We start from the raw sequence: 12,217 nt of genomic DNA on the forward strand, positions 1-12,217 counted from the left end.
GTACTATAATTATGTTATGCACGCATAATTATAATTTCTCATATTCTATTTTGCAATTTTAGTTTCTATGTTTTGAGCAACTACATTTTGTTAAGGCCCTTTATGGGACTTCTTGGTACATAATGATAGTTGCATAACTAAAATTCGCTTGTTAGGAATTCTGTGTTATAATTATGTTATGCACGCATAATTATTATTTTCCATTTTTTGTTTTATGATTTTAGTTTGTGTGTTTTGAGCAACTACCTTTTGTTAAGGACCTTTATGGGACTTCTTGGTACATGATAATAGTTGCATAATTGAAAATTCGCTTGTTGGAAATTCTATACTATAATTATATTTTGCATGCATAATTATTGTTTCCCATATTATGTTTTGCGATTTTAGTTTTGTTTTGAGTAACTATTTTTTTGTAAAGGCTCTTTATGGGACTCATTATGATAATTTATGAGAGTCCTTAAAACTTTGAGAATTAGTTGGCTCTAAGAGAACCCAAATCAGAGGATCTCTCTTTACAGTCCAATGCTTCTGACAAAGCCTATAATAAATATTTGTATAAGTCCAACCAAATCTCTTTGGCAGTGATTAAATTCACCATTAAAGAAAGGAATTAGGGACAACATTTTTGGTGAGATATATTATAAGATGCTTGATAGCACTCAATTATAATGGAACATTTGGTGTTAAAGAGGGTATGTCTTGAACTTGTATGGGGTCATGGTTTATAAATTACTACAACCTAAGTATGAATTCTTGACATCTTCTTACTTCACATAAGAAAGGGGAGAGATTGAAGGATCATACAATATTAATAGTAGCTATTAATAGTAGCCCATATTAACTTCCAATGAGGGGTAAAGTGTTTCAAGTTTGGAACAACTTTGGAAGCTAAGGCTCATTTAAGTGGAGTTGCTAGACTATTGTTCTTTTATGAGGTTATACAATTCTAAACTTATGATGAGCTCTTGATACTTTAGGCATGTAAATCCATTATATTGTAAGCCCTATATATAATGTTTTACTGTTAATAATCTAGCTTCATTAAGGAGATGGATAAATTACAGATATTTGGAATTCTCATTTCCATCCACATGCTCAGGGCATTTACAATAAATTAGTGATATATTTCTATCATATTGCAAGAGTTATTTACACTTAGTGATTGTGTACTCACCTATAGTGGGTCAAATCATGGTAGTGTATTATTTAAAATGATATTTCAAGATATTATGTTAACAATGAATTTTACCCCATAGGTATGTCATTGTCAATGTAATTTGTGTTTAAAACTTTGAAATTATCTGAGAATACTAAATTGGTAAATGACGCTGTCGGTAAAACAAAGATTACCATTGTTGGTAGTTGGGCATTTATTTTTTGGCAAGTTTGCAAATAAAGGTTTTCATGTTTTGATGTTTCTTGTACCCTATAGGTATGATAATATTAAATACATTTTGTTAGAACCTTTTTTTGATAAAGTTCTTAATTCGTATTTGAATTGGATGCCTTATAATCTAGTGTCCAAAATAATATAAGATAAATTATTTGTATTGGGTTAGAAATCATAAGTGAAATCTTTAGTTGAAGAAGATTAATCTCAAAATCTATTAAGGGATCTATTGTTTATTATTGCATAGGATTAAGAAGGTGTCAATTTTATTGCTCACTATTAAGTTAATCGAGTTTGAATCTTATTTTCAAATAAATAGTGAGAGTTATGGGCCTAGACTATTGGTCTACTTGTTAAGAGCACCACCTTTACCTAAGCAGGTTTGTTCATCAACTTTATTTGATATGATGAGGTTGTTAAGGAATCTGCTTGTTAAAATAAACATTTCCTTTTATACATTGTGAGGACATTATTACATTACTCATAGATATCATAATAATTTGCCATTAAATTATCTTAAAAGAATAGAGACTCGAGGGTGAAGATTTGAAATACCTTAATAAGATGGTTTTGTAAAATTTAGTTGAGAACATTTAATATGCAACTATCTAAAACCATCTTTGAAATAAGCAAGTCTCTAGGTAGTGATATCTAAAGTTTTGATGAGGATATTAGCTCCCTTTAATTTTACTCGAAATAATTCATATTTGTGTATATTTGTTAACTGTCAGGGAAAAACAATTTTTTGCTTCTTATGCTCTATGCTAATAGCCAGTCACTAGCCAATGATTAAGTAAATAAGATAACATACTTGTGGTTGTGCCACCTTGATATAAAATTTTTTGTCTGACATATTTATTTAATGATTAATATCCATTTAAATATGTCTAATTACAACCTTGATTTGTCTCAAGCAACCTATTTTAATTGAGTGTTCAGAAATCTAATTCACACTCCTAGTTTGATACCTGTTTAAGGGATGTAAATTTGCTTAAGTTTTCACATCCTCAAAATTAATGTTGAGGAAGACCCATTTTATGTTGAGTTCAGTTAGATACATCTATATCATTTATATCCCCATAGGATTCAATGGTTTTATTGTGGTACTACGCTATGCATGTCACTTGTTTCCATAAGAATCAGTGATTTATGTTGTTATCTTGTTGAGCTATATTGGAATAAAAAAAATTTATATTTTATTTAGATTATGAGACATTATATCACTTGTTTCCCCATAGGATCCAATGATTTTGTGGAGTTTCATTTTTTTAATTTTGTTTATGGCTTGTTTATACAACTTGCTTAATTAATTCAATCCAAGTGGGAGATTGTTGAAATATTTATATATAAATTTATATTAATTAATAAGCCCAAACAAATTAGTCTTTATGATCTTGTGTGGACCGTGATAGGTGAACCACACGAGTGAACCCAATAGGCAGAGGCCCAACCTACGACTCAATAACTGTCAATTATTTCCTATCTCTTAACTGATTGAGTTAGAGATAATAGAATATAATTAATTCATTATTTAATAAAGCAGTTACTAATCTGGTCCTGATAAGTCGATTAGTCGATAACCATTTAACACATGACAGTTTTCATTTATCTCCATTATCTTTGCACTATTTGAAGACTACGGGGGGTCTAGTACGTTGTGTGTCTACCTATACTCGAGGTAATTGAGGTCTCGCATTCAATCATGGATTCTTCAGGTATGCACATCATTATCCTTAAATCTTATTTGATTTATGAGAATTGAGATATTAAAGTTAACACAACTAAGATGCAAAAATTAAGTTTTTTTGCAATCATTTAACATAGATAAACATTTCATTTGGTACTTTTTTTTTTAAGAAATTAAAAGCGGAAGATAATTATCATGCATAATAATGTTGATAGTGTTTCCCTCTAAAGACATATCACTAATAAAAAGTATCATAGTGTTCGTGCTTGGGCGAGACTTTCCTGTCTTCTGGAGCAAGGAAAGGGAATGCAAAGATAACCACTCGATCATAAGGCGCTTGGTTTCAGCGCATGCTGCTCGTCGCTCGATCAGCGAACTGGACGGTTCAAATTTGAAGTTTTTATTTTCATATTTTTATTTTATATTTATTGCAAAAAATTATAAAATTTTAATAAATCTTTTTATCATCAATTTAAAAAATAAAAATTTAATTTGAATAGTTCAATTTCATATTAAAATGTTTTTATAAGTTTTATAAATTTACTATCCAGATATATTATGGACTATCTGGATTTAATAATAACCTTTTTAAAAATTTTCAAAATTTTTTTCAGTAAATATAATATTTTAAAATAAAAATAAAGATAATATTTAAACTGGAACTTTAAAAAAAAATTAAGAAAAGTTTGCAGTTTAAAAAATTTAAATCTAAACTATTTAGAATATATTTGGATAGTTAATTTATAAAAATTATAAAAAATTAATATTAAATTGAATTATTTAGATTAAATTTATATTGTCCAGATTAATGATATGATATATTTATTAAAATTTTATAATTTTTTATAATAAGTATAAAATAAAAATACAAAAATAAAATTTAAAATTTAGACTTTAGTTATTTATCATGTGATGAGCACCAAAATCAAACTCGCCGCTCATGACCATACGATCAGACAATATAAATATTATTCATTAAATACGAACATTACATCTGGCCAAAAGAAAAGAAAAGTACAAAAAAGAAAAAAACATACGACCATTACAAATTCTTCACACAATCCACAGCTGCAACTATGCTACAACATGCAGCAACACACTAGAGTTCAAAACTAATAGCAGATAACAAAATCACAACTGCAATTATTCCTATTTTATTCTGGCTAGACTGTCGCTTTGCCTTTTAAGTTCCCCTGTTATAGATCATCCAAATAGACACGACATGATTTTGAGCCACTAACACTGACAGGAGTGCAGATAAGATTCTCAGTTGCTACTTAAGGCACAATCTTGTAGGTTTTGGTTTTTGTATCCAAGTTATGAATAAATTCTTGGAGTTCCTAAATCCCAAAAAGCCATGCTCTTTCGCCTTGTTCATACTATCTAACTTTGCTTCATTACGCATCATAGCATCCGCAGCCCCCCAGTTACTTACCTCTTCCAGCTTCGTAGGTTGCAACTGATTCTCTTTCACAATTTCATCCCAAACTGGTCCCCTGTCCTTCATCATCTCCACCAACGTCGAATCAGAACCTCCAAACCCATATTCTTCAATCCCAAACTGTTCTGCCAACTCTTTCCACAAATGCTTCCACTTAAACGCATAGCCATTGCTGCAATTAAACGCCTCGTTCCTTGCATAAGGGTCCACCGCCGCCCACGTGTGCTGTTCTGCAACCAAATCGGCATTGGAAGCAACAGAATAACACTCCCACGCCTCTTTAACTCCGAGAAATTTCAAGGGAATGCCCTCGTGCTTGCAGATGGCCGCATACACACAGCGTGCTTACCAGGTTGATCATACTATAAGGGGAAAACCCAAACATCACTTGAGGGCGGTGAACCGACCAAGACAAGCCCTAGTTCTTATCAGCCTCTTCAATTAGAATGTCCTCTTGGATGTTGTAGAAATTGGGTGTATTGAGTCGGGGCAAATCCTCCGTGAACGGTGTGTCATGAGGTTGGATCTTGCCTAATGACTCGAAAGAGCCAAGGTAGTGTTTGACGCCGGTTTGAAGGCATACGTGACGAAGATTCGGAGCGTTTGGGATGACGGCGCGTAGGATGTTTCTGAGCATAGCTCCGTTCACCTCGCATTTCCCTGCCGCGGTGAGTCGACTGGTCCATGAGACGAAGAAGATGTGAGTGACGTCAGTCAATCCAGCAATCTTCAATTCAGTGTCGTTTGGATCTGAGACATCGCATTGGATATATTGGATTGGATGATCGGCGTTCCACTTCGGTTGGGGGCGGCGAGCGACGCCGTATACCTTCCACGGTCCGCCGGGCATGTCGGCGAGAGGCAGGATCTCTGCTAGGCTGTTTCCGATGAAGCCGGTAACGCCAATTACTAGAGCCGCGCTCTGAAAACTTGGTGGTTGTTCCTCTTCATCGAATTTCTTCTGTGGAGATGAAGATGAAGATGAAGGAAGGAATTAATTATTCTTTTTAAGAAAAAAGTTGGAGTTTAATAAGAAGCAAAAAATTTACATTCCAATGAGAGTTCTGGCGTAAAGGTGGTAGAGAATCTGATGAATTAATATTGATGAGAAAAAAAATAACCAAAATGAAAATTAAAAAGATTATGTCAAGTAAAGATATCAAATTCATTATAATTAACGTTTAATTACACTGACAATGGCACAACAAAAAACGGGGGGGGGGGGGGGGAGGGACGGAAACTGACCTTGGCAGCGCCGATTGCTCCCGCCCGCCACCAGCTCTTTGTGCTGTTTTTTGTCTGCATGTATTACTAGGATGTGCCAACAAATATGCGATAACTGGGTTTTATAGATTCAGCTTCATGAAAAAAATGGATACAGAAGATAATACTACGTTGGTTCAAAAATATAAAATATTTTTTAAGAGTTTGAATGTTAAAAAATATAAGATATTTTTAAATCTTTTATGATGTAATTATTACCTTTTAAAAAAAATTTCATATTGAATAAATCACTTTATATTTTTTTTAAGGTAAAAAACATCCTATTACATAGAATAAATATGAAAAGATAGGATTAATTTAAAGATAAATAACTATTTTATTGAGAGTGAGATTTAATTAAAAATGACTTACATCTTTAAATGATGGAGGGAGTACAAGTCATTTGGCCCAAAAAATAAAACAATATATGTAAATTTATAAAAATATATACTCCCTCTTGTTCCAGCATATTTTACTAAAATCCACCTAAAACTTCATTAACGTAATCAAGACAAAGAAATTATTTTTAATAAATTTTTCCAATATTTAATAAGGTAGAAAGATAAAATAAACATATAAAATAATAAAGTGCCATATAAATATGACTAAAATTATTGTTATCTCCTTTTCTTATAAATAGGACAAAAGCAATAAAGTATTTATTAAAAAAACTCTTTTTTTTAACTAGATTTATCAAAAACTCTCTAAGATCTTCAATATAATACAAAATTAATTTTATACTTATTAAGAAATGATAGTTATGTCTTTAAAATTGTTAAAAATATATATAAATTGATCTCAAAGCGTTCAAAGTTCAAACTATAATAAATAAACTAGAGGTAAAATTACTCTAAACTTTTTTTACCAACTAATTACTCTAAAATTTAAGATGAAAAATTTTCAAAGTTTGTCTTGCTATGAGATATACGTTTCCTCCATTGAAACATAAATGTCACATTTTTTTACCAAGGTTTTAAAAACTAAATCTATCACTAAGCTGGTTAAGGGTACTAGTTTACGGTTTAGTGGTTGGACCAGAGTTGAAATGGGATCAAACCATTTTTTAATTAAAATAATATATTTTAATATTTTATAAAAAATTATAAAAAAATATAATAGTTAAAATCAATTAATTTTATAATTTAAATTAAAATGTACTTAAATCTTGCTTCATTCAACTTTAGCACAGTTATCAATGAAGAAGGTTACCCATGATATAGGAGATTAGATAATGGGATGATGATAATAAAAATGGCATTGATTTGGACAAGAGGTATGTAATACCACATAATCCATATTTGTTGTTAAAGTATAATGCTCATATAAATTTTAAAAGATGCAATCAAGCTCAATCAATTAAATATCTTTTCAAGTATGTGACCAAAGGACACGATAGGGTTATAGCTGTATTTTTTTACTGATTCGCGCGACCCAACTACTAAGAGAATCCATGATAAGATTAAATTATATTATGATTGTAGATATTGTCTCTTTGCAAATCTACATAGAGAATATTTGCATTTGATATTAATTATAGGAAACCATCTATTGAAAGGTTAACTTTCCACTTGCCTAACCAACAAAATGTCATAGGGCCCGTTTGGTTTTCAATTTGAAAAAATTGATTATAGAAAAAATTGATTATCAGAACGTGGTGGTGTTTGGATAAATTTTTAAAAATTATTTTGATAAAATTGAAGGTGTTTGGATAATTTTTTCAGAATCAATTTTGAATGAATAAATTACAATAAAGGACATTTATTTTTATAATGTAATAATTTTTTTATCAATTTTTTAATGTAATATGATAAAATGAATCCATGTAAAATATAAATATGTATCAACTTACGTAAATTTAATAAAAGAGACAAATACAAATCTTAAATATTAAACATCTAGTTTACAACAACTAATGACTTGGGAGATAATAAACTATCTGATCTCTAATAACATCATGAAGATGAGCCATATCTGATGAGGATGCTATAGATGAAGGTAAGGATGAATAGTCATCAACATGATCATTATCTTCATGCTCTATGTAGTCTTCTGTTTCATGACGCATAAATTCATAATCAGAATCAGACTGTTTTCTAATGAAATTAGTATTGCTATTGTTGTAACAACAATTTGAACTTGTGTATCATAATCATAGCTAGGCATATGGCGTAAAATTGCCAATCTATCTTCCAAACCCAAAAGTTCTTTCTATGGTGCACCTTAAACTTGAATGATAATAATTGAAGACCTCATTATTATTTGCAAATGAAGATGACCTCCTAAAATCAAAAAGATGATACGCGCTCACGTCTATACGGTCCAACATATCCATTTAGGTTTGGATAGCCAGCATCCACCAAATAATATTTACTTATAAAAAACAAAATTAATTGACATGTTTGTAATTTTAAGTCTAAGGTAACTAAAATTTTTTTAAAAAATAAATCTTATACCTGAAGGTGATGTGGGAAGTTCATTGAAGGAGTTGTGAGAGCATGTTGAAATATGCGAGAGTCATGTGCAGTACCCTCCCATCCAGCCAAGACAAATGTGAAACACAGTCCCAATCACAAACCGCCATTACGTTTTGTGTTGGAATTCCTTTTCTTCCAATATATTTTTGTTGTTCACTAACATTGACCACACATGGAATATGTGTACCATCAATTGCTCCAATGCATTTTAAAAAAAAGGCCAATATCATTTATCATTTTGCAATTTGTTGATATATGACAAAATGTTCGATCTGTGGCTTGATACATTCCATTGCAAGCATATTACAAGCTGATAAAATATCATGAAAGTGCCTGCTAATAGTTTCTCCTGAGTGTTGAAACCTTTCTTGTGCCATCCTATTTCCTAACCCATGTGCAAGCGTATTTTAAAATATTGCAACCATTTCTTGGACCCCCATTCGCCTAGTTTCTTTCAATCCACACCTTACCATTTCAATACATAGTTGATCAAACACTTGGTTTTCCATTCTAAACATTTCATAGCAACGAATTGGATGCCCTTCTAAAATCTCATTAACCCAACATTGACCTGTGTACTCACTATTTCTTCGAGGCTTCTTGCACAAATGTTTTACTGCATATAAACCAACTATGGTACTAATTTTTGAGCTCTTTTTATCATTGTTTGTATGACTCTGCTGCCATAGTTCTTTGTACCTGTAGTCAAATACATATTTACATGTACACTTTATCAATAATACTGTTCATGAAGTCGAATAAGTGATAAGCAATAGTAAATGCATAATCATTTATAAAATCATCATAATCATCCATGAAGTCAAATATTATATAGTCAACAAAAAGCTTACAATACCATAGAGTTAGGAAAAATCATTACAATACCATTAAGTCAAGCTAATATAACTAAGTTACAATACCAAAAAGTCAAGCTAATATAACAAAGTTACAATACCAGGAAATCAAGCTAATATAAACTAAGTTAACAAGTTAATAACAAGTTTTAATACACCTCATAATCATCCATTTTTAAAAGATTGATATCTTAACCATGCAATGCAAGCCCCCATATTAGTTTTCCTCATCTCAGTAAACATTTTCCCTTATAGTCTGGTCCATGAGGAGTGAAATACACCGTGTATACAGATCATAGTCATTTCTGATTTCATCAATTGCATCAACATGTTGCATAACTTCAGCTATTGATGTTCCATTTACATGAGTTGCTTCTGTCTCTGATACACTGGCTATTTTACTGATTGCATCAGCTATTACTTTTGAGGTGGTCATTTTTTTCTTTCTCTTACTGTTGCATTCAACCCTCTTCCTCTTCCCACTACCACCACTTGTGGTTCCCAATTCCTTCCCATTACCTTCACCATAGATTCCCTGTGAAGTATTTAGAATTACTCTTTGGAACTCACCACTTACTCCAGTAGCAACTCCTAAAATTCATCACTGTCCCCTGAACCTTCTTCAAGATCTACACCTCGTTGTTCCATATATGGGCGATACTCATCTTCTTCCTCATCTTCAAACCCTATGATATTGATAAGGGAGGGCTCTACTTGATGGAGCCCATGATCTGCCTCCTGTGGCTGCTGTATCTTGAAACAATTCACATAATTCATTTGCAAAAGATAATCCTTTATATTGAAATTTTTCATATGTTGGATCTTCCTGCACATATATTACTAATAATATTACACAATACACATGAATAAAGAAAATAAATATATAACCTCACATAACAATGTCATACCGATATCTTTTTCTCCTACCAATCATCTAGAGCATCTACTGTGTTCTTTTCATGATTCCATCCCAGCCCAGTCTCACTCATAATCAATCTATTCTAGTCTTTCCATTCCTTTCTCAAATTATCCCATTTGTTTTTGAATTGTTACTTATCATATTTTCTTCCAGTCTTACTATTGAAGGTAGTTTCTATATTTATCCAGCCCTGCTTTGCTAAAGCTACCACCATTTCTCTGCTTCTTGTGCACTTGGTCCAAGCATAAGTCAATAAAAATCTTAGTGATCCTCATATCCCATGAGGCTTTCGATTTATCCTTAGTCATTGTACTATATAAAAATCAATTTCAGCATATCATAAATCAAAAATTATCCAGCAACCGTATAGTAAGCATGTTGAGGATTATCAAAAAAATTATCCGAAAACATATATGAAAATCCAAAAAACATATATGAAAGATGAATTTGACGAACATAAAACGTGAAGGCTCAGTATTATCAACAGTTTAGTTCACAAAAATTAAAAAATAAAAAAGGCCAAATATTCTGTTCATCGTCTCCTGTCTAATTTTTTTTTCATTTTTGTTTCATCATCTCCTTAACAGAAAGCATATTGTGCAGAGGTCGGAAGTCGAAGATTCAAAAATAAAAAAAAACATAGACACAGAGAAATCGCATGTACAGGTCGGAGGAGACAAAAAGAGCACAACAAAAATCATAACTTGCAGAGGATATAAAAGAACACCTAAAACAGGGGAGGACAGACCGGATGTCGGAGGTAGAGTCGAAGTTCGACAGAGAAGCACCGGAGGAAGGAGATCGAAGCTGGAGGGAGGAGATCGACGATGAAGAATGAGAGTGAGGAAGGAGCTCGAACTTGGACAAAAGCATCGAAGGAAGGCCATTCATATCAAACTATAATGAAGAAGATGCTCTGCAGGCTGCCACTCATGAGACGCCACTCACGATCTGGAGATCTTGTCCAGATCGAGGATGAAAAACGATCGAGGATGAAAAACGAGGGTAAGGAAGGAGCTTGAACTTGGACAAAAGGACCGAAGGAAGGCCATTCACATCAAACTGCAGTGAAGAACATGCTCTGCAGGCCGCCACTCACGATCTGAAGATCTTGTCCAGATCGAGGATGAAGAACGAGGGTAAGGAAGGAGCTCAACCTTGGACAAAAACACCAAAGGAAGGCCGTTCACATCAAACTGAAGTGAAGAAGAAGCTCTGCAAGCCGCCACTCATGAGACGCCATTATTCACGATCTGGAGCTCTGAGGGAGAAGATGAAGAAGTTTTGCAGTTCAAAAGCTCAGGGTTTAGGAGTCAAAAAGATCACGTGAGGGTTGGAGAAGGGTAGGAAAGAGAGTTTAATTTTTTATCTACCATCAGACTATAATAAATGCTAACGGTCATAATTGATTTTCAGAATGGAACAAAAATCTGCTTCACTGAAATGGAGTTTGGGAAGTTAAATGAAATTTTGGAAACGTGGGGTATTTGGGTAAAAATTATCAAAACCATGATTTGTGGCTAAAATTGATTTTTCAGGTGTTTCCAAACAGGCTCATATTTGATCATAATGAACCATTGGATTCAGCTATTGATCGTAATGCAGGTAAGACTGCAATGCTTAAGGCATGGTTTAATGGTAATGATGATGTGGATGATAATGAGGCTAAGGGCTTACCATGTCTTGAATTCCTAACCAAATTTTTTTATAAAAAGATTTATTTAGTGGTAACCTATAAAGCAAGGTTTCTCAATTAGAAGATTGTACTATACCCCTCTATGTAGTGGTGAATTGTATTATTTGTGTATCCTGCTAACCATCATCAAAGGCAGTACTTCACATGAGAGTATACGTACCCTTGATGGAGTCACCTACCCTACTTTTAGAGATGCCTGTTATGCATTGGGATTATTAGACGAAGACAAAGAATATATTGATGACATCATAGAAGCAAGCCAATAGACATCTGGACAATTTAATAAGGTTGTTCAGCATTGCTCTTATCTATAATTCTTTCTCTCAACTAAAGGTTGTATGGGATAGTACATGGGTCTTTTTATCAAATAATATTGTATATAGGCAAAGAAATATTACTCAACATCATGGTATGCAGTAATTACATTTGCATTCTTTAATTTTTTTTCTACAATTTAATAATATCAATAGAGTTTATATAAATTATCAAACAA

The 12,217-nt window shown here is 32.4% G+C and overlaps 1 pseudogene; it reads right to left on the reverse strand.

The window, feature by feature from the left end:
- Positions 1 to 4,139: 4,139 nt before the first annotated feature.
- On the reverse strand, positions 4,140 to 9,886 carry LOC129310783 ((S)-8-oxocitronellyl enol synthase CYC2-like; annotated as a pseudogene).
- Positions 9,887 to 12,217: the final 2,331 nt, after the last annotated feature.

The sequence above is a fragment of the Prosopis cineraria genome, unplaced genomic scaffold (genome assembly GCF_029017545.1).
Source record: "Prosopis cineraria cultivar Desert tree isolate PC_DT_omini unplaced genomic scaffold, ASM2901754v1 PC5, whole genome shotgun sequence".
In the NCBI taxonomy this organism is placed as follows: Eukaryota; Viridiplantae; Streptophyta; class Magnoliopsida; order Fabales; family Fabaceae; genus Prosopis; species Prosopis cineraria.